This window comes from Chrysochloris asiatica, unplaced genomic scaffold (assembly GCF_000296735.1).
Source record: "Chrysochloris asiatica unplaced genomic scaffold, ChrAsi1.0 scaffold00033, whole genome shotgun sequence".
In the NCBI taxonomy this organism is placed as follows: domain Eukaryota; kingdom Metazoa; phylum Chordata; class Mammalia; order Afrosoricida; family Chrysochloridae; genus Chrysochloris; species Chrysochloris asiatica.
This window is the reverse complement of record NW_006408551.1, coordinates 10750122-10774687: the sequence shown is the minus strand read 5'-3', so window position 1 is coordinate 10774687 and position 24566 is coordinate 10750122. Positions and strand designations below refer to the sequence as shown.

General features: G+C 39.7%; 1 protein-coding gene and 1 pseudogene across 1 annotated transcript in view; both read left to right on the top strand.

Annotated features, from left to right (window-relative positions):
- Positions 1-24566, top strand: part of LOC102842326 (protein FAM19A2-like) — a 676150-nt gene that overhangs the window by 524669 nt on the left and 126915 nt on the right. The gene's annotated exons all lie outside the window — the stretch shown is intronic.
- On the top strand, positions 21976-23467 carry LOC102812239 (annotated as a pseudogene).

Sequence of the window (24566 nt, the reverse complement as noted above, 5' to 3'; positions counted from 1 at the left end):
GGAACTGACTCGACGTCACTTAACAACAACAACAACAAATGTTTACAATAAGGTTCATGATCTACTGTTAAGTGCAATTATTTTCTATACATTTTTAATGAGAAAAAAACGTTGTCTATTAAAAATTTTAAAGCCTGTTATTAAAATTCTCTGAGGATTTTCATAAAGCTTAAGATTTATCTGAACAGTCTTTGAATTGAGGAGATAGGAACTCAAGTCCTGACTTGAATTATCTGAGTTCTATTTGGCCTTCTATTCATATCTTCTTTCTTGACCAATTTTGAGACTCTCTCAAACAGCAGAGGAAGACCTTACAGAGATTGATGCATTTGAGTTATGGTATTGGAAGAGGATAATAAAAGTACCATGGATTGCTAGAAGAACGAACATATCTGTGGTGGAAGTACAGCCTGAATGTTCCTTAGAAGCCAGGATAGCCAGACTTTGTCCCTCATACTTTGGACATATTATCAGGAAGGATCAGTCCCTGGAAAAGAATATCATACTTGGTAAAGTGAAGAGTCAGCAAAAAAAAGGAAGATCCCCAACAATATGGATTGGCATAGTGGCAGCAGCAATGGTCTCAAGAGTAGTAACAATTAGGACAATGGCGTAGGACCAGGCAGTGTTTCGTTCTGTTGAGCATAAGGCCACTGTGAGTCAGTCCAAATTTGACAGCACTTACCAACAACAACATCAAACAGCAGACAGTTTAAGTTTGTTTTTAGTGGTCAAATTTGGGAGTGTGGTGGCTCCATAGAGAAAGCACTGGACTGTGAACTACAGGATCATCAGTTGAGTCAGTTCAAGCCCACCAGTAGCTTCACAGAAGAAAGATGAAGCTTTCCCGCAAAGATTACAGCCTCAGAAACTCTATACGAGTCGGAGCCGACTCCACAGCACTTAACAATACCACCAACAGCAACAACAGTCTTAAAATTAGCCCTACCCTTAGAAATGAACTTTGAGGCAGATCCTTCCAAAATACTTTTCTTTTGGGAAAATAAGTCTTTGTTTGGCTGTTGTTCTTCTTTTATAATCATTTAATTGTTAACTGAGTGAAGGTTTACAGAGCAATCATCAGTTTTAGATTCAACAGAGCATATGCTTCATCTAGATTGCAATCCCTTCAATGTAACAGCACTTATTCTACTTCCTCCCATGTTTCTATTCCTCCTTATTTCCCAACCCTTCTGAATTTTATCCTTAAGTAAATGCTGCCCTTTTGATCTGGAATGGTTGATCATTCTATGGTGTGCATATCTCTCTAGGGCTGTTGTCTACCTGTATACGTGTCTATTATTTGGATGAAAATTGAGCCAAAGAGCTGAGTTCAATTCCAGACCTGAAGGGTGACTAAGAACTTTAGTCTTGGAGTTCCATGAGTCTCTATTTGCTCAGTAAGCCTGGTCCCTTCCCCCCTACACTTTTCTCCCACTCTACCCAGAGAAAAAGAGGAAGACCCCCAACGAGATGGATCAGCCAGGTGGCATCATTGATGGACTCAAGTGTGGCAGCGGTAGTGAGGTTGGCCCAGGATCGAACATTGTTTCGTTCTGCTGTGCATGGGTTCTCTATGAGTTGGCTCTGACTCGATGGCACCTGACAACAACAACAACAACCCAGGTCCTTCTAATGTGATCTCATTCAGAACAGCTAATAGCAGTAGCTGGGCACCATCTAGCTCTTCTAGTTTCAGTCATGGAAACTGATTTTCCTGTGATCTGTTAGTCCATTGGACTAATTGTTTCCACATGTCTTCAGTTTTCACCATTCTTCTTTCCTTCAGTTGCTTCTCACCAAAGTAGGATGTAGAACATTGACTTTGTGCACTATGTTTTGCCAACTGCCTATAGTATCCCCTGAGACTATGGATTTGAGCCCCCAGGCTCAGAAAATCATGCCTTCTAGGTGTTTGGTAATATCTAAGAAGTTTCAATAAATTTGCTACCTGCGTGTTTCATCATATACATGGATATGTTTGCAGCAAAGGTTAATACTTATGTACAAGTATCCTCTGCCAAGCCTTCATATATGTCTGAGTATACTCCCACTCTTCCTCCCACACCTGTTCAGCCTGTGTATCTGTGCATGTATCAACTCATGTTAAATGCCATCAAGTCAGTTGTGACTCGTAGTGGCACTGTACAGGGTTTCCAAGGCTGTAAATATTTTATTTTGTGCAACTTATATTATGAATTGAGTGAAGGTTTACAGAGAAAAGCATCAGTTTTACTTCAACAAATCATACACTTGGTTCCAGCTCAGAGATTGCATTCCCCTCCATGTCACAAATATGGACTTCCTCTTTGTGCTTCTTATTTCCATTCCACCACCTTTCCCAACCCTCTGAACTCTGCCTTAGGTAAAAGTTGCCTGTTTGATCTTGAATAATTAACCATTTCTTGGTGAGCATACATTACTAATGTTATCCCCACTATGTATATATCAAGTGGTTGAAAATTCAGCTACAATTATGTTCCATTCCAGACCGGGTAGCTGAAGGCCATAGTCTCTGGTCTCTGTCTTCAGTCTGTCTCACCAGTAAGTGCAATCTTTTTTTTTTTTTTTTTTAATAATTTTAAGGGTTTTTTTTGTTTGTTTGTTTTTTTAAAAATAATTTTGAGTTTTATTCCACATTATTGCTCATCTATCAGGGACTTTCTAATGTGATCCGTTTCAGAGCAGTTAGTAGGGGTATCCTGGCACCACGTAGTTCTTCTGGTCGTGAAGACTAATGTTCAGTTGTTCCATTAGACCATTGGACTAATTGACACCACTGAGACTGTAAGTCTTTGTAGGAGCAGAAATCTCCATCTCTCTCCTGAAGAGTAGCTGATGGGCTTGAACTGTCCATCTTGTGGTTTGCAACCAAGTGTTTATCCTATCAAGTCCCTGCACTCCCCATCTACCCATGTAGAACACTCTTATTATGTAGAATTATGTATATTATAGTATTCACCTCTGTTCCCTTTAACTCTTGCACTCCTCCCCATGTCTTCCTGTCTTCGTAATTCTGCCAACTTCCCTCCTGTTGTGTATTACCTTCCCCTTCTTCCAAGTTAATATATGTCTACCCTCTAGCCAGAAAATTAGTTCCCCCTTCTGCCCCTGGTAATCATCAAATAATGTTTCCTTTAGTGTGAAAACCTATTCTTGACTTTTTATAATAGTGGTGTCATACAATATTTATCCTTTTGTGATTGACCAATTCACTCAGCATAATGTCCTTCAGGTTCATCCATGTTATAAGGTGCTCCACAGCTTTTTTTTTTATTATTCAGTGTTGCTTAGTATTACATTGTGTGTGAGTACCAAAGTTTGTTTATCCTTTCTTCCATTGATGGACATCTTTTTGCTATTGTGAATATAGCTGCTATGAATTTGGGTGTGCATATATCTATTTGTGTCACGGCTCTTATTTCTTGAGGATATACACCAAGTAGAGAGATTACTAGGTCATTGTTGTTGTTGTTGTTGTTGTTGTTAAAAGCTGTCAGGTTAATTCTGACCCATAGCAACCCTGTATAGGGTTTTCAAGAAGCAGCTGCGGGTCATATGGTATTTTTATTTCCAACTTTTATAGGAAGCACAATTGCTGTTACTAAGTGCTGTGGAGTTGGTTCTGGCTCATTGCAACAATGGTTGTACCATTTTACTGTCCCACCAGCAGTGTAGAAGGGTTTAAGTCTCTCCACACCCTCACCAGCATTTGTTGTTTTATAATTTTGAACTCTGCTATTAATGTTGGGTTAAGGTAATAACTTGTTGTTCAGATCTGCACTGAACTGCAAACCACAGTTAACAATTGTTGTTGTTAAGTGTCATCGAGTTGGTTCAGAATCATAGCAACCCTGTATAGGGTTTCCAAGGAGCTGTTGGTGGGTTTAAACCAGTAATCTTGTGGTTCGCAGTCCAGTGCTTATCGTACAGTGCCACACCAGGATTCCTATTAGTTTGTTGTTGTTAGGTGCCATCAAGTCGGTACTGACCCATGGCAATCTTATGCACAGCAGAAAGAAACACTGCCTGATCCTGGGCCAACCTCACTACTGTTGCCATGCTTGAATCCATCAATGCTGCCCCTTGGCCAATCCATCTCACTGGGGGTCTTCCTCTTTTTCTCTGACCCTCCACCTTACCAAACATGATATCCTTCTTCAGTGACTGATCCTTCCTGACAATATGTCTGAAGTATGAAAGACGAAGTTTGGCCTTCTTGGCCTCCAATGAGCACTCTGGCTGCACTTCTTTCAAAACGGATCTGTTGGTTCTTTTGGCAGCCCATGGCACTTTTGATATTCTCCTCCAACACCATAACTCAAAAGCATCAGTTCTTCTACAGTCTTCCTTATTCGCTGTCCGGCTTTCGCATGCATATGAGGTTATTGAAAATACCAAGGCTTGGGTCAGGCGCACGTTAGTCCTCAAACTGACATCTTTGCTCTTCAACACTTTAAAAAGGTCTTGTGCAGTAGATTTGCCTAATGCAATACATTGTTTGATTTCTTGACTACTACTTCCTTGACTGTTGATAGTTGATCCAAGAAGAATGAAGTCCTTGACAACTTCAATCTTTCCTCCATTGATAAGAATGTTGTTTATTGGTCCATTGGTAAGGATTTTTGTTTTATTTACATTAAAATGTAATCCATACTGAAGGCTGTGCTCTTTGATCACTTTCAGCAAGCAAGATTCTATCATTTGCATAACGCAGGTTGTTAATGAGTCTTCATCCAATCTTGATGCCACGTTTTTCTTCATATAATTCAGCTTCTCGGATTATTTGCTCAGCATACAGATTGAATAACTATGGTAAAAGAATACAACCTTGACGACTCCTATACCACTCCCTAATTCCTGATATCAAACACTCTTTCTCCCCTAAGTATTTTCCTGCACACCCAAGGTTTTGCATTTCACTGTAACATCTCACAGAACAGTTTACATTGTTGTGGAGGCTGGCAAGTCCCAAATCTGCACTTCAGACATTTGTCTAGAGAATTCTCCTCACTCACACTATTTCTGGCTTTTGACCTACAGACTATGGAAGCTGGCAAATCTGGTCAGACTGCTGGCTCAAGTCCCAAGAACCCAATGTTAGATGTTTTTGCTTAATACCTTCAAGGTGACTTTGACTCATAGTGACCCTGTTTAGGGTTTCAGAGAAGCAGCTGGTGAATGTGAACTGTGGTTCAAACTAACCTTGTGGCTGAGTGCTTATCCTACAGCATCACACCAGGACTCCAAGGTTAGATAAGTTAGCTTAGCCAAGCAAATGATTTCCAGCCTTCTCACATCATCAAGATGTCTCATTTTATACCAATGCTAATATTTCAAGTTTTTATAATCACAGTTAACTCTGTTAACATCTGCAACTGAATCATGTCATTCTATCAACATCTACTCCCATCTTCTCTCACTCAGATCCATCAGGAAAAGAGTCATTTGGTGGGAGTTACAAAGACTAAGGCTAGAAGAGAAGAGACATATTAAACAACTTACTACACAACGTTCAGTATGTCTTTTGCTGTTTGTGTGTTTTCAGTTATGTTTCATATTTATTCCATGTTCCAGAGCTCTTAGGTTTGTCCGTAATTTTTTGTTGATGATCTTTATACTTCTACATTTTATATTTAGGTCTTTGATCCGTTTTGAATTAGTTACTGTATATGGTGTGAGATATGGATCTTTTTTCATTCTTCTGCAAATGGATATCCGTTTTTGCCATCACTGTTTGTCAAAGAGACTATCATTTCCCCATTTAATGAGTTTGGAACGCTTTGTCAAAGATAAGCTGACCGTAGGTGGATAGAATCACGACTAGGTTCTCACTTTTGTTCTATTGATATACGTGTCTTTCATTGTATCAGTAGCAGGCTATTTGACTACTGTAGATTTGAGATCAGGAAATGAAAGGCCTCCTCACCAGTTAGAATAGGCAAAAATCGAATTAACTACATCTGTGGTAAGCGGTGGTAGGAAAAACAACCATATCATCAGACAAAGCTAGGCCAGAGGCAGACTGTGGAACAGACCATCAATTGCTCATTTGCAAGTTCAGGCTGAAGCTGAAGAAAATTAAAACAAATCCAGATGAGCTAAAATATGATCTTGAATGTGTCCCAACTGAATTTAGAGATCATCTCAAGAAGAGATTTGATGTATTAGACACTATTGCCCAAAGACAAGAAAAGTTGTGGGATGACATCAAGAACATCATAAAGGAAGAAAGCAAAAGGTCATTAAGAAGACAAGAAAGAAGAAATGCTACCCCATCTGTACACAGGGCAGAAAGGGATGGGCAATTTAGACATTGGCTACCTAAAATGAGGGGGCAATAATGGCACAAAATGACTGGCTTACAAGGTTTCAAGAGGGAGTTTAGTTTAAGAGTGTGTGGGGAAGAAAGAGTCCCCACTGAATAGTTTTCATCTTGTCTAGATGGGTCTGCTTAAAAGAGATGGGGATAAGATTCTTATGATTCAATAATGAATAATTGTTATCATGACTAATTGCAACTATCACAATTGTAAAGGTAGAAGATTTGTAACAAAAACGGGGGAATTAATCTTACAGTTCAAAAACAAAAGACCCTAGGACCATCAAGGGAGAAGAGCACAAGCAGAATGCAAGACCTTATCCAGAGAAGCAGTGATACCAGAGATGGAGGCAGAGATGGGAACATAGAGAGAGGGAGCAGTTGAGGACTCTAGATTCATGGGAAAAGAGGGTGGCCAGAAGAGAGACTTGCAGAATATGTCCTTTGGTGGTGTAAATTATTATATATACCTGAGTGTTTAAAAAAAAAAAAAAAAAAAGAGGTAAAGGGAATGGAGAGAAATACTGTTAACGATGGTACATGGAGGGGATGATCATTATTGTAATGAAACGAGGTGTATGATTTGTTGAATGTAAACTGATGATCTTCCCTGTAAACATTCACTCAATCCACAATAAAAACCTTAAAAAAAGAAAAGAAAGGATCAAAAGACCGAAATGGAGAAGCAAAAGACCAAAATGGATGCCAGAAAAACTCTGAAACTTGCTCTGCAGCATAGAGATACTAAGAAAATGGAAGAAATGAGGAGGTGAAAGAGCTGAACAGAAAATTTCTGAGGACAGCTTGAGAAGACTAAGTCAAATATTATAATGATATGTGCAAAGACCTGTCTGTAGTTACAAAAACAGAAGGGATGAGCATGCTCAGTATTTCTCAGGCTGAAAGAACTGAATAAAAAAATGTAAGCCTCTACGTTGCAATATTGAAGAATTCTATGGACACAGTATTGAATGATGCATAAAGCATTAAAAAAAGATGCAAGGTATACACAGAGACACTGTACCAAAAAGAACTGGTTGATGTTAAACATTTCAAGAGTTAGCTTGTGATTAAGAACCAGTGGTACTGAAGAAAGAATCCCAGGTGCATTGAAATCATTGGCAAAGAACAAGGCTCTGGTAATTGATGGTAAACAAATTGAAATCTTTCAATAATCTGATGCAGCACTAAAGACACTCATCTATGCCAAGAAATGTTGAAGACAGCTATCTGGCCAACTGAAGAGAAGAGATCCATATTTGTTCCCTTCCAGAGAGAGGTAACTCAATGGAATGCAGAAATCATCAGACAATATCATTATATTTCATGCAAGTAAATTTTTTCTAAAGATAATTCAAAAACAGCTGCAACAGTTCATCTAAAGGGAACTTCCAGAAGTTCAAACTGTTTTCAGACAAAGACAAGGGATGTTATTGTTGATGTCAGATGGATCCTGGCTGAAATAAGAGAATACCAGAAAGATGCTTACCTGTATTTTATTGTCTATGCAAAGGCTTTCTCCTGTGGGAATCATGAACAGCTACGGATAACATTGTGAAGAATGGGTATTCCAGAATACTTAATTGTCTTTATGAGAACCTATACATAGAACAAGAGGCAGTTGTTTGAAAAGAACAAGGGGACACTGAATGATTTAAAATTTGTAAAGGTGTTTTCCAGGGTTATACTTTTTCACCACACTTATTCAATGTGAGCAAATAATCTGAGAAACTGCATTACATGAAGAAGAATATGACATCAAGATTGGAGAAGTGTCATCAAGAACCTACCTTATGCAATGCTACAATCTTGCTTGCTGAAAGAGAATAAGACTTACAATATTTACTGAGGAAGATTAAAGACCACAGCTTTCAGTATTGGTTGCACCTCAATGCAAAGAAAACAAAAATGCTCATCACTGGCCCAATCAATGACATCATGATGAATGAAGAAAAGATTGAAGTTGTCAAAGACTTAATTTTGCTTGGCTCCACCATCTACACTCATGGAAGCAGCAGTCAAGAAATCAGATGTATTGCATTAAACAAATCTGCTGCACAAGACTTATTTAAAGTGTTTAAGAACACAGATGTCAGTTTTAGCACTAAGGTGTGCCTAACCCAAGCCATGGTATTTTCAATAGCCTTATCTGCAACTGGAAGTATTCACTGTCCAGTGAATACAAAAGATTGTAGAACACATGATATACTTCAGTTATGAATTTGGATAGAATACTGAAAGCACCGTGTTCTGCCATAAGGACAAACAAATCTGTATTGGAAAAAGTGCAACCAGAATGCTCTTTATGAAGCCAGGATGGCGAGACTTTGTCTCTCATACTTCAGACGTATTATTAGATGGTACCAGTCCCTGGAGAAGGGCATCATGCTTGGTAAAGTGGAGGCTCAGCGAAAAAGAGGAAGACCATCAATGAGATGGACTGACATTGAGTGGCTGATTACCCAGAGTCACAGTGGTAGCAGCAATGAGCTCAAGTGTTAACAATGATGGTGAGGATGATGCAGGATTGGACAATGTTTACTTCTGTTGTGCATGGGCAACACCTAACTTCAATAAACACATATATGTTCTTATAAGTATACATGGATAATTCTCTCTGTGTTTGTTCACATTTTTATTTAAAGGAGAGATAACTTTGATATAATATAATACATTATCTTGCTAGTGTCTGCACTCATGGTTGTTCCACACTGTTTCTAGAAGATTCAGTGCTCAATGCTCAATGACCAGGTTTCTACTGCACCTCACCTGGTGGTACCAGCGGACTATAACCTGGACTCATTAGAATTGTCTCTTGCTCCATTGGAAAATATGAATGAGTATAACACCCTATAAAAGTAAAGTCTTTTTTGAAATAAACTGTAAAAGCTTTGTAGCAGTATAAGGTCTGTCTTATATCTGGGATCTTAAATCTTTTATGCTGGTGGTTGACATTCCTTTGCCTTCATGTCAGACATCTCTATGATTTTTGGCTTACTGCTGGCCTTAAGCTGACTTAAATTAAAATTTCTCTCATGACTCCTATCCTGGTTTCCCAAGATTCCACTTGTCTACTATCCTCACCTATACACTGTCTTAGTGTGACATTCTCAGAAGAGAAATTATATTAAAACCCTGTAGAAGAGATTGTTTTTTTTCCTTTACTGAAAGACCGATCATGAAAATATCAAATCTGTACCTTATAGCTCATTTTGAATCTTTAGAAGAGTTACAAGGAACCTGAAAAATTTCCAAATTACATATGTAACAGATTCTGAATACAGCAAGTTGTGTTGGGAGTTACCTTAGAAACAGATAATTACCTGGCAAGTAGTATCCAGTTGTCTTGCTCTATACCTGAGTTTTTAGGTGGGCTCATTTGTTCTGTCATTTCTCTACCATTCCCCTTTAGTAAGGCTGCTATTCCTAGTATCTGCTTGGCTTCTTATCTGCTTTCTGGTTGAAGGTGTATCACTGCAAATTAGTATGTATATTAAATTACAGGATGGTTTGTCAATGAACAATAAAGGTGGATGTTTAATATATAAGCAGTCTTATAACCAAAGTGAATTTCAGAAGTTTTAAAATATGCTAGGTTGATTCCTTGTGTCAGTCACACTGACTGGTTGTGAAACATGCCAAATAACATTATCACTGATTTATCACACTCTCGATATAAATATCCAGGCACAGTGAAATACAGAACTGAAGAACTTCAGGCACATATATAAAAATAGACTTGAAGCATATTAAGTCAGAATTAACCTGAAAATGCCACTGCTTCCCACTTTATAATACAACAGTTATAACTCTGTTCTATTAACTTGACTGCCACAGCATTAGATCCAGTTTTGAGTTACTGCCCCTCTGAGGACAGCAGGGATTTACCTCTCCAGCATTACCTCTGGCTTTGCCCTTTCCTGGGTTCTCTGCCTCTCACTGACATTCCAGATCTGCAAAGATGCAGATGAGGCTCCTTCTGCCTGTAATCGTTTCCCTATGCCAAGACCAACTTTAGGAGTCCCTGGATGGAGCACATGATTAATGCTCTCAGCTGCTAACCAAAAAGTTGAAAGTTTGAGTCTATCCAAAGATGCCCTAGAAGAAAGTCTAGGTGATCTATTTCTGCAAAACCAGCCATTGAAAACCCTGTGGAATACAGGGTTATTGCGGCACACTTGGGGTAACCATGAATCAGGGTTGACAGGACCGCAACTGGTAAAAACAAAACAAAATCCAAGTAAAAGCTCAGCTTTGCCTGACTAATTCCTTCTCATTTTTCAGTTTGCAACTAGAACATCTTTCCTCTAAAAAGTTTTTTTTTTTAAGTCCCTCTAGACTGAATTCAGTATTTCTTCATTGTTCTTCTAGAGGAGTACCTTACTAGGCTGCTCTACTGATATCCTTCTGGCCTAGCCTATATTTGCCACTAAATGGGAAGTTCCCAGAGGGCAAATGATTGCCTACTATAGTGTCCCAGATGTATAGGCAGGATTCAACATTCCTGAGAAAAGTCTGAGACATGTCTCTACGATTCTACTACCTTCTCTTCACTATCCTCGGTGTGTGAATCTGCTACCTGAGACTAGTCTGTGGACACATCTGAGTCTCCATACCTCCATACCACAAGGTCTATGGTTCGAGCCCACCAGCTACCCTGTAGGAGAAAGATGAGGCTTTCTGCTCCTGCAAAGTTTAAAAAAGCCTTGGAAACCCTATACAGGGTTGCTATAAATCAGAATGGACTCAATGGCATTTAACAACAACAATCTCATCATGCCTAATAGAATATCTTGCTTTCTCTAAGGTAGGGCTTTGAAACCTGGGTACTATTAATGTTGGAGAGTGGCTACATCTTTGTTGTGGCATGTAGACCTGTGCGTTGTAGAATTTTAGTAGGATCCCTAGTCTCAATCCACTTGACGCCAACAGCCCTCCGACTTCAGTTATGACAGCTTAAACTGTCTCCAGACATTGCCAAATGTCCTCTGAGGGAGGGGACTGCCCTTGTTGAGAACCCATGTTCTAAAGCTTTTTCATATCTTAACAAATGATATATTACTGAAAAAAAAATTTTGAAGTATACTTTTTAAATAATATTTTCCTAGAAAACCAATGCTCATTCTTTTCCCTGCAGCCCCACCCCAGCTACATTTCTGCAGCAGTTAACATATAAGGGAACGCTGGTAGCATAGTGGACTATGTGTTGGGCTGCTAACCAACAAGGTCAGCAGTTCAAATCCACCACCCACTGAGAGAAAGATGAGGCTTTCTGCTCCCATACAGCCTCAGAAACCCTGTACAGAGTCGCTATGAGTCGGAACTGACTCAGTGATATAGAGTAGCAGCTGCAGCAGATGCTCAGATTTACTGAAAGTATACATTTTTCAATCATGGATTTTTCTCTTTTTTGTTTCCTTCTGTGTGAGTTTTAGTTGGATCAATGTGGAAATTGCTCCTAAGCTAAATTTCAAATCCTGTACATGCCCATAAGGCCTTGCATGATCTCAGCTCTACCTCTCTGACTAGTCTCAGCTCAGGTGATTTTCTTTTCAGTCTTGAAAGATTCTTTCAATTCTGTTTTTTTTGGCCTTGGCATTTAGGTCTTCTTTTCAGGAGAGGCGCTTACCCTTTACCCATTTATATAAACTACTTTGTTTCGGATTGAAAGTTACAGAAAGTCTTATCCAGCAAGCTTTGGAAAAAGAAGGATTCATTGTAAGCCTACTATATTATCTCACGGAAGTATAGGGAGGGCATGGGTGATTAGCACTGTGGGGCCCCCTGGAACTAGAAACTTGAATGCTGCCTGGATACTCCATCTGTCCCTGCCTCTCACCTCCACACCTCTTGGATGTAAACTTCTTTTCCTTCTCCCGCTTTCCTCCACATACAGAGAACAAAGCCACAGGCACATCCTGAACCTCTCTCCTGGACACTTTGACCACGAGAGAAGCATTGATTCTTTTCCTTAAGCTTAGCTCCCAAATTGGCTCACCTTTATTCGCATGCCTATGCTTGTATTAAAGGCAATCTGGTAGCGTAGTGGTTACGAATTGGGCTGCAAACCACAAGGTCAGCAGTTTGAAACTACCAGCTGTTCCATGGGAGAAAGATGAGGCTTTCTGCTCCCGTAAAGATTTACAGCCTCGGAAATCCTGTACAGGGTTGCTACGACTCCATGGCACATAACCTTCCATCCATCCATGCTTATATTAGTCAGCTCTGGCCAGGGGCTAAGATCCTATAAAACAGATAATAATGGCAGCACAAGGCCCTCTCGGAGTTTTCTGAGCCACAGTCAACTCAAATGTCGTCTACTCTACCAGCAAATTATCTCCTATCCTTTAGTGCTCTTCTGTAAGATCATTTCCACAGCGAAGCTTTCCTCGACTCCCCAGACTAGGTTTGATTCCTCAATTACAAGCTCTTGTAGCTTTTTATACTTCTTCATAACACTAAAATTGTAATTACTTTTTTACTGGTGTAATTTGTTGTTTGCTACTTTCCCCCCTCCCACTAAAATGTGTGATGCAGAAATGCAGCAACCATGTCTATCTTGTTCTGAGCTGGGTCTGCAGCAGTTAACACATCATCTTACTGATAGCAGGTATCTGATCAGCAATTATTATTATATTGCTGGATTCAATCACAAAGCTTCAAACCTAGCAATTCAGACATGTATGTGATACATTTGAGAGGAAGTGGTCAAAGATTCCTAATGAACTTCATTTGAAGTTAGTTTAATGGATTTCATAGTAGTTTGCATGCATTTTGTCTACACCACGGGCATGCTTCTCATAATTAAATATTACCACTAACATCGTAATGTACCAGAAATACTTGCAATTTATGTAAACTGTAAACTAGCACCTATTGATTAAAAGGTATGCTGTGACTAATGAACACAATTACTTTTATTGTTTTGAGACATTTTAGAATGAAGGAAGAATAACATTATGGAAGTAACAAAGATTCACCACATAACCTTTGATTTTACAAACTCACTAAAATAGTAATAAGAGAAAAAAGAAACGGAAAATAGATCAAAATGACTTTGAAATAAAATATTGATTGAAATCTCCATCATATTTGTTGGTTTTTATATCAGTCACAAGAGTTAGCAAAGATTTTACTACATAAAAAGTATGGTCTGTTAAAAACACCATAAATAAAATTAAAACCCAACAGTAGAGTTCAAAATGTTTATGACAGAAAAAGTGCAATAACCTAAATACCTGAAAAATCCTTTACAAATCAATAAGGAAAAAAATAAATAAATAAAGCCATGAACACTTTTATAGATAGGAAGATAATTCGCAAAGGAAGTTACACAAATTCCCCATAAAAATTAATTTTCTTATGTCCCTACCAAGCTGGCAAAGATTTTGAATATTAAGTACAAATCAACTTATTAGTAAAATGGACACTCGTGAATTACTTTGAAGGATATATTGGATACTAACTTTCAAGAAAACAAAAGCACTTTGACATTTTTAGGAGCTTGATTTTGTTTAAGAACAATTTACTTACGCAGTGCCATTGGAATCTGAAATGGGTACTTAATTTAACAGGTAGCTAGCTTTAGGAGGAAACCATAAAGTTAAAAAATCTATAAAGATATATAAAATTGGCCAATGTATCATGGAGTACTAAGGACTTTTTTTTTCAGATGGGCTCTCTGAATGCGGTTTTTGTCTCATCTTCTCTACATAAACAATATTTACAAAATATTATCTTTTTGGCTAATTTGGATTTTCTCAAAGTGGTTCAACATACTTTGCATGTGTGTATATTTCTAGACATTATTGTTTTCTCTGATATTTTGTATTTTTCTTTCTTAGTTCTAACTCCTCAGAAATATTTTAATTATTTACCATTGTTGAATCTTACCAAAGTATTTTTCACTCAAATAACATCCATTTTTATAATTGAATTATATAGTTAAGGAACTAGGGCAGCTGGTATAAACATATTTGGGGACACACACACAACTGATTCATGCTAAGTACACAACCTAAGAGGTGTAGGCAGCCAATATACCAATAAGTCTCTGGTGCATTGTGGATGTCCATTAATATAAGACTAGAAATAAAGGGTGTCTGATAACCCAGGGCTGTCGAGTGGAAGTTGATTAAAATTTCTCCTATGTTAATATTACTTCAATATTCAAGATGTTGTTGTTGTTATGTGCTGTGGAGTTGGTTCCAGCTCATAGCGACCCTGTACAGGGTTTCCGAGGCTATAAATCTTTACGGGAGCAGAAAGCCTCATCTTTCTCCCATGGAACAGTTGGTAGTTTCGAACTGCTGACCTTGTGGCTTGCAGCCCGATTCATAACCACTATGCTACCAGAGCTCCTTAATATTCAAGATAGTCTAGTATGATTGTACATTTACTATATCCCCTATTGAATAGTAGACTGGTAAGGGCCAGAGTCTACAGCAAAGCTTGAACAAAGATAGGTGCTAAATATTTGTTGAATGTATGAAGGAACAAAATGTTTTTCTTCTTTCAATAATCTTTCACTTTTAGAAATCTGTATCACAAAAACAATTCAGAAATATGTCAAAGTTCTGTGCATAAAGATACTTATTTAAATTCTTAACAGTTTAAAACTAGCTATAAAGAATTTGTCCTTTGGTTGTTTAAATGATTATATAGTCTTGAGTGTTTTTTTATACATCAAAAAAACAAAAAACAAAATACAAAACAGAAGGAGTAGAAGCAATTACTGTTGAATGGTGATGCATAGAGGGGATTGTAATCATTGCAATGAAATGATGTGTACAACCAGTGTTTTCCCATGTAAACTCAATTCACAATAAATCACTCAATTCACAATAAAAACTTAAAAAAGAAAAAAAAAAACTAGCTGTAAAATTTTTAATTGAGGCAAATTTATCATAGTGAAAAAAATGAACAATGTCCTAAAGATCAAAATTTACAAATCCCGTTTTTCCAAGAATATAGAAAGTGTCCAATATATGATATTACCGTTTTAGAAATGATGGTAAAAGGTAGCATTTTTCCAGTTTTCTAATACATGTATTTACATGAGGAACCCTGGTGGCACAGTAGTTAAGAACTAGGCTGCTTACCTAAAGGTTGGCAGTTTGAGCCTACCAGCCACCTCAGGGAGAAAGATGTGGCAGTCAGCTTCTATAAAGACTACAGCCTTGGAAACTATATGGGACAGTTTTTTCTGTCATTTGTTGTTGGTAAGTGCCATTGAGTCAGTTCTGATTTATAGCAACCCTGTATAGGGTTTCCGAGGAGCAGTTGGTGGATTTTAACTCATGACCTTGTGGTTAGCACTCCAGTGCTGATCTTATAGCTCTACACCTAGGACTCCAGGATCCCTGTAAGTCAGAACAACTCAATGGCAAGGGCTTTGGGGCTTGGTTTCATTTATATCTGTGAATATCAAAGCCTGAAAGGAAAGACATGACTGTTCACAATGACTTCCCGTAGGTTGTGTGTAGATTCATTTTCTTCTTGATCCTTTTCTATATTATTTTATAATGAAAAAGGAAAGGAAAGGTTAGGGTCAATCTATTGTTTTTTGTTTTTCCCCCTCAGGCATTGAGAGGAAAAGGATTAGCATTTAGTTAGAAGGACAGAAAGCCATCAAAACAAAGGAGTTAAGACAACAAAACCAATTTTGAAAGAATTATAGTCACAGGAGAAAAAAATTAATACAATGACAGGAAGAAAAGATTAGGTGGCAGTACCAAGAAACAAGAAATAAATTGCATGATTTAATGTAAAGATTAATTGTAGCTTCAGTAAGTTATGTAGTATTGGTTTTCTTAAATGTTGTTTTTAAGTTCTTTTGAGTCAATTCCAACCCACAGCAACCCCGTATAAGGCTTCCAAGGAGCAGCTGGTGAGCTTGAACCATCAACCTTGCAGGTTAAAAGGCTTTACAGTCCGGCGCATTAACCCACACCACCATACCAGGAAGGAAAATAAAGAGAAAATGGGCTGTCATTTAACCCAGAAAGAATCCAGTCAAGTGATAATACCCACTGTTGATTAGATTTTAATGTTGGGTATTTCTTTCTTTTTTTTATATATATGTTTTTATTGTGAATTGAATGATAGTTTACATCAGAGAGCATCAGCTTTACATTCATCCTATTGTATTTTCTTTCATTGCTATGATTACAATCTCCTCCTTGTATCATCATTCAACAGCATTTGCTTCCAATCCCTCTGGGTTTTTTTTTGGATGTGCACCGAAGCACTCCGGAATATATAAGCATTCAAACAACCCAAGGGTATACCCTGGAAGCCTGCTCCCTGACCGCCAACACTCAACCCCTCTCCCTCCATGAGTCCCCAGCCACTCTGTCTCTCCACATCATCGTCTCTGCCTCCATCTCTGGCGTCATCGCTGTTTCTCTGGATAGGTTTCGCACTCTGCTCTTCTCCCTTGATGGTACCAGGGTCGTCAGCTCCTGAGCTACAAGATCAACCACTCCCTTACTTTTGTTACAAAATGTCTACCTTTTACATTTGCAACATTCACACTCAGTCCTTGCAATTATTCACTATTGAACCACAAGAGTCTTATCCCCATCTCCTTTTACCAGTCCCACTAGACAGGTGGGAAACCACTCAGTGCAGATTTTACCTTCCCCTGCACTCTCTGAAACTAAGCTCCCTTTTAAAAATGTGTAAGCCAGTCACTTCGTGCCTTTATAGTCCTCCCCGCCCCGGTTTTATGTAGCCAATGTCTAAGTTGCCCATCCCTGGCAACCCCGTGTACTGAGTGGGTGGGAATGATCCTTGCTGTAAAGATTTGTTTCCTCTTTTAAGCTACTACATACATAAGTATATGTCAAGTTCATCAAATTGTAGTGGATTACACTTTTTTCCCTCTTCTTTCTTCCTGTAGTCTAGTTCTGATCATCCAGCCATTGAAGCTAAGTCAAATGGGTACTATCTGTAAGTATGGGAGTTCTTGTGCATCTCTAAAGTTGGATATTTCGTGCTATCCCTTCTCTCCCTGCTACTTATTTCTATCTGCAGGGGTTTGTTCAATGTTTGAAGCTGTCTAATTAGGATTGTCCCCTATGAATTAATGTTTTCCTCAGGATGAGATTTGGGAAAACATGTACTGACTTCTTATCAAATATTGTACAATGCCTCCATACACAACTGTGTGGGGACTTATTACCTGTGGGTGAGCTCTATTGGCAATGGAGCTGCTGACTGGCCCAAAGATACTGTAACTCTGCCAGATTTCCTTCTACACAAGCCAAAGTGCCTGTGTCAGACTAAGGTCAACCATGTAAATCAGGGGAGTTATTCATAGAAGAAATAAGAGCTGATGTGCAGGTAAGGAATCCAGGAGCAAACCACAACACGGCCTGATGCTATTGATCTTTCTGACTTCCTGCTCGTACTGCCATTAGTCTGAGTGAGAAGAAGCAGGAGCTCTCTATGAATGGGGCATATGTCCACTGCTGGGACCAAAAGCAGAATGACTAAGATTAGTGTGGAAGCCATATTTAAACTGTGTTGATTCACTGTGCTTGTGAGGATTAAGTCAGCTAATGTGTATAAGAGTATTTAGATCAGTGCCTGACACATGGACTAAGCACAGTGTAAGTGTCGCTGTTGTTGTTGAGTGCCAGCGAGTCGATTCCAATCCATAGTGACCCTGTATAGGGTTTCCGAGGAACAGCTGGTGAGCTTGAAACCAAGACCTTGAAGTTCAAATGGCTTTGCAGTCTGGCGCATTAACCCACAACACCACACCAAGACTATTAAGTGCTATTAGGAAAGGGAAGAATTAATTTCAGTGAGTAGGGATAATGGCAAAGACATATTTCCTGGATTTTGATGGATGACTGGGATTATGATGGGTTTAGTAGATGCAGTGATTTCCACCCTTGGTTTTTTATTGTTGTTGTTAAGTGCCATTGAGCCAGTTCCGACCCATAGCGACCTGCATAGGGTTTCTGAAGAGCTGCTGGTGAGCTTGAACCGCCGACCTTGAAGTTCAAATGGCTTTGCAGTCTGGCGCATTAACCCATTTTGTTGCAAAGTGCCATTAGCCCATAGGACCATTGAAAAGTTGTGTGTGAAAAAATTACTTGAGAAATTTAAGGATAATAGAGAATACAGACAGAAAATTTAAACATGGATGCACTGATCTCAGGCCCAGAATCAACACATCAGCATATGATTAATTTGCTCCTAGGAAGAATGACTGAATCTAATGGTGCCACATCTTCATATTCAATTGGCCAGTCTTTACTTTGCAAACCCAAAGCTGAATCTGAATCAGCTCATTAATGCTTTTCTTTCCTTTGTTCTATATGCATAATCACCTACAGCTCTCTAGAGACAGTGGAGTGCTCTGTACTTAGCATTGCTGCTCAGCTCAGGCTTCACTATTCCTGAATGAAACTCCTTTTCTCTCACTCTAACAGAGTAGAGATTTTCTTCTTTGACAAGGACCTCTATCTTTGGACTCTACCCAAGATCTTGAAGTAGGATTTTATATTGTACATTTTAGACCTTTCCAAATTCTTCACATGCACAACCATGCCTTACATCATTGTAGTTGGGCCTGTAGGTGGATTATAACAGCATAAGGGAATGTAAGGAGGCCTGGCATGTTTGTAGTAGTGATCTTCCCAACTTAACTGGGCAAAAGAGTTCTGGAATGGTATTGTTTGAATACCATCATTGTAGATAAGTTCAAAAAGTAGTTTTATTGTTGTTAAGTGCTGTCAAGTGGGCTCTGACTCACAGAAACCATGGATAGGGTTTCCAAGGTATGGATAGTGGGTTTGAATCGCCAACTTCATGGTTAGAAATCCAGTGCTTATCCTACAGTGCCATATCAGGACTCCAAATGTACTTTGGAGCTATTTTATAAAGGCTCTTAAATGCTATGCTGAAAATATTTGAATTTACTGGTGTAAAAAAAAATGTGTGGAGTTGATATCATCTGACCTCCTCTGACTTCACAAGGGGAATAGAGAATCAAACTCTTAACAGCAATCAGCCCTAGGCCATGGGCTGCCAAAGGAACCAACAAATCCATGTTGAAGAAGTGCAGCTAGAGTGCTGCTTGGAGGCCAGCATGGCCAAACTTCATCTCTCATACTTTGGACATATTGTCAGGAGGGATCAGTCACTGGAGAAGGATATCATGTTTGGTAAGGTGGTGTCAAGGTCCTATGTTAGGTTCCAGCCTCGACAAGGAAGTGTGGGTGTCACGAAGAAGGGAGATCTGACGGCAAAAGGGATAGAGAAAGAGAGAGACAAAATATATACAAAAAAGGCAGACACATAGATATGATGCAGGCTGGCAGGTAGACAGATCTGCAAACATATTGCCTAGCATTGCACAGCATTGCACACAGATCTAACTCTACCTCAGTCTTTTATTCTGTTTTTTAGGGAGGGATTTGTTACAAAGGAAGGATGTAATTCACTCACAAAGGGAGGATGTGATTAAGACAGGATACAGAACTGAAATGTGATTAATCATTCAAAACAGGACATGCTTCACAGGAACAACTTTTAAGATATTTTCATAGTTTTTCTTAACAATCTAACATTCTTATTTCTACAGAAAAAAGGTTCAATCAAGCTGTTATATATTAATTTTTAGGCTTAAATGATCTAGAGCAGTGACGTGCGTGCGGTTTCTTAAGGATACTTAACATAAAGCAAGGTTCCTGAAAGGAGCCAAGCTGTCTCTGTACACTTAGAAAACTTTTGTTTGTGAGCAAGATCTCAGGCACTGGGCTTCATTTATCTATATCTAAAATGCCACATTGTTCTTAATTATCACATTCCTATATACTTTCAGGAGGAAGGAGAGCTTCTGGGTTAAACTGATTATATTCAGAGGCGGTTTAATGCGGTTGCCACTGATCAACCCAGGGTCTGCGTATGCTGTCCCCAGCAAGGTGGAGGGTCAAAGAAAAAGAGAAAGACCCCCAGTAAGATGGATTGGCAAAGTGGCAGCATCCATGGGCTCAAGTGTGGCAAAATTGTGAGGTTAGCCCAGGATCAGGCAGTGTTTCGTTCTGTTGTATATAGGGTCTCTATGAGTTGGTATTGACTCGATGCCACCTAACAACAACAATCAAGTCAATTGTGACTCATAGCAACCCTATAGAACAGAATAGAACTGTTCCATAGGGTTTGTGAGGCCGTTATTTATGGAAGCAGACTTCGTATCTTTCTCCTATTGAGTAGTTGGTGGGTTCGAATCATCAACCTTTTGGTTAAGAGACGAATGTTTAACCCAGCAAAACACCAGGGTACATTAAGGTGGATATATGGCTCTGGAAATAAAGGAAAAGTGGGTGCTGGATATAAAAAAAATAAAAATTCAGAAGTCACCAGTGTATAAATGGTATTCAGAACCATGGGACTGCATGACCACATTAGGGAATCTGTAAAGAGATGAAGTCAAAGGACTGGTCCAGAAAGATGAAGAGGCTCCTTCACAGAAGATTGTGGCCAATAAAATTGGAAGATTAGAAAAGAGGAGGTTTCCTGGAAGCGGAAGGGAGTGGGGAAACTGCAGCAATTATTTAAAATAGAAAATATCTACTGTGATGTGAATTTCTAAGAATTTACTATTGGTTTTGCCAATATGGAGATCTTCGGCAACCTTGGCAAGACAAATTTCAGCAGGTTGGTGGGAACCAAAACTTAATTAAAATGGCTAAAATAGAAAGCATAAAATAAGAACTGCAGACCACCCATTCAGGTAACTCATGGGATTTTGATGCAATTTGAAGCAAAGAAATAAAGCAAGAGGTTGATGTGGGGGTGAGGGAATTTTCCTTTTCTAAGGATGTGAGATATATAGTACATTTTTATGTTACACCCACTTCTCACATATTGACATGGTTAGATTTCAAAGTTCAGATCATTATGTGAAAGTCAGTGTTATGCAAAAAATGGAGGATGGCCACAATAAATGGAAGATCACTACATCACTACATGACAGCCAGATTGAATCCTGAGACAAGTTGACACATAACCCTAATGATCACAGCCAGCATTACTCATGCCTTACACCTCTGCATTTGTTACTGCCAGATATACACAAAATAGTCAACTAACAGATTTTGTTTTTGTTATTGTCATAATGTGAAATGTCATATAGCAATGTAGTTGATAAGTGAGAAGTAGATATATTAGGAATGATTTTTGATAATTGATGATACATAAGTGAAAAAGGAGCAATTGAAAGAGTGAAGTCCCTTGAGTTAGTCAGGGAGTTTGTTATCTAGTGAATACATAGAGGGCTTTCCTTAAATTGGGGCTTGCTATTTCATCCCCTTTAATAGAATAGAATGTATTAAGTAGAAGATGGGGTGAAAGATTAGAGTTGCATGAGAACATTGAAGTCCTCTTCTGATTGCTTTTATTTTCTCAAAAATATTAGAAGCCAAGTCAGTAATTGAAAGTGAGATGAGGGAAAAGATAAAGAAGATTCAGAGAGAAAGAGAAATTGTGAAATAGTTTTACCAGTTTAAGAGTGACTAGAGCTTGATGCTGAGTGGTTCATTCTGGCAAACAAGCCATGCGTTCCCAGCCTCCTGTCCAGTCCTGCATTTGCTGCACAGCCTAATGCTGGACCACAATGGAGGACCTTAGAATCCATGTCGAAGTCACACAGTGAGGTGAGATCTTCCTTCATTCAGACCCAGCAGTTGCACCGAGCCATGGCCAACACATTCCTGGAGCACATGTGCCACTTGGATACTGACTCACCACCCATCACAGCCGAAACACTGACCCAGCTTCACTTTCAGTGGAAATGTTGAAGGAGATGATTAAGTGTGAACTGAATAACACTTGTCTGACCTTCTCTTATGGAACTCATGAGTACTAGGCACACACCTTCAAGAATGCGTGAATCACAAAGAGTTTTGCTTCTGACCTCATTCTCTACCAGTCATTTGTTGTGGCCCTAGACACTAAGGAACCTAAGATCTGAACTGGGCTCATCATGGGCTGAGGTACTGTTGAGGTAGAGCTGAAGAAGGGAGCCACTCTCAAAATTACTTTGGATAACACGTACATTGAAAAGTGTGATGAAAATGTCCTGTGGTAGAAGTAGGCAGCAAGATCTATATGGGTGATAGACTTATTTCTCTATGGGTAAAGGAGGAAGGTGCTGACTTCCTGCTGATGAAGGTAGAAAATGGTGGTTCACTGGGCAGCAAAAAGGGTGTGAACTTCCCTGGGACTGCTGTGGACTTGCCTGCACTGTTGGCAAAGGACATCCAGGATCTGGGATAGAGCAGAACGTAAATATGGTATTTGTGTCTTTTATCTGCAAGGCAGCTGATATCCATGAAAGTAGGAAGGTCCTGGGAGAGAATGGCAAGAATATCAACATAATAATCAAAATAGAGAATTACAAGGTGTTAGAAGGTTTGATGAGATCCTGAAGGCCAGCGATAGGGTCAAGGTGGCTCATGGCTATCTGGACATTGAGATTCCTACAGAGAAAGTCTTCCTAGCCCAGAAGATGATGATTAGGCAGTTCAACCAAGCCTGGGAAACTGTCATCTGTGCCATACAGTGGCTGGAGAGCATGATCAAGAAGCCCTGTTCCACTGGGCTGAGGGCAGTGATGTGGCCAATACAGTCCTAGATGGAACTGACTGCATCCTGCTGTCTGAAATGGAGGCTGTGTGATTGCAGCACCTGATAAGTTGTTAGGCTAAGACAAGCTGACTCAACTACAAGCCGACTCAAGAATTTGTGTGAGCCTCAAGTTACTCCACAGACTTCATGGAGACCATAGCCCTGGGCAGCGTTCAGGCTTCTTATAAGTGTTTAGTGGTAGCTTTGATATTTGTTACAGAGTCTGTTCACCAGGTAGCCAGATACCATCCCTATGCACACATCAGTATTGTGATCCGGAACCACCAGATTGTTCTCAGGTCCACCTATACTTTGGCATCTTCCCTATGCTGTGTAAAGATCCTGTGCTGTCAGCTTGGGCTGAGGATGTGGATCTCCGGGTGAACCTGACCGTGAATGCTGGCAAAGCCTGGGGCTTCTTTAAGACTGGAGCTGTGGTCATTGTGCTAACCTGGCTCTGGCTTTACCAACACTATGTGTGTACTGCTGATGCTGTGATGGATCCTGGAGCCCCTCTTCTAGCCCCTGCCGTGTTCCCTACCCCCATCCCTTTCAGTAGGTCAGCAACATTTATAGTGCTTACTTGGGCTGGGGGAATCCTGGTGTGGTGCTGTACGTTAATGTGCTGGACTGCAAGGTCTGTTTGAACTCCAAGGTCTGCAGTTCAAGTCTACCAGGTGCTCCTTGGAAACCCTATACAGGGTCACTATGGGTCAAAACTGACTCTACAGCACTTAACAACAACAACAACCCTCAGGGCTGTAGGGTAGCAGTAGTGGGCACCAGGGAAGAAAGGTATGAATCTCTGTTAACACATGGCTGCTTTAAAGACCCTCCTCTGGTGGGGTTAGTCCAGAGCCTGACTACCCATCATGTGGCTCCCCCAAAGCAAGGAACAAGAAGCTGAACACATGCCCTCTTTCAGTTCTTATAGAAAATGGATGCCCAAAGAATGCTCAGCCCTGGCCTGGGGTTTGGAGACAGCAAGAGCAGGGGCTTTAGGGTATGGGACAGTGGTCCCAGCAGAAGCCAACTCTGGCTTTGGCCCTTACTTGCTTCCCCAAGCCCCTCGGTTTTCCTCATTCCCACTGTGTTGATTGTGTATTTGGGCACCTCTGTTACCTGAATTCTTCAGTTGTCACCGCAGAAAAATGCTTCACCCTCCACCTACTACTGCGGCCTCCTCCCGGTCTGTTGTTATAAAGCCTACTTGTATGTATGTCAATAAACAACAGCTGAAGCACCAAAACAAAGGGGGGGGGGCACTGATTAGGGCAATGGTTCTCAATCCCAGCTGCACATTGGTGTCACCTGGAGATCCCAAGGTTACACCCCAGAACAATGAAACCAAATCTGCTGGGAGCGGGCCCAGAGCATGGTGATTGTTTCAGAGCTGCCCATAAAATTCTGAAATACAACTAAGTTTAAGAACCATTAATTTAAAGTGAAATCAGACAATGTTGTTCTTTAAAAAAAATTTTCCCCCCAGAAACATTCAAATTTATATTCTTGATTCTCAGGACCTACCATATCACTCTTTAACAAAAGTCGAGGCTTGAATTTTTTCCTCAGTTTCCCCAGCTTGAGAAATGCTGAC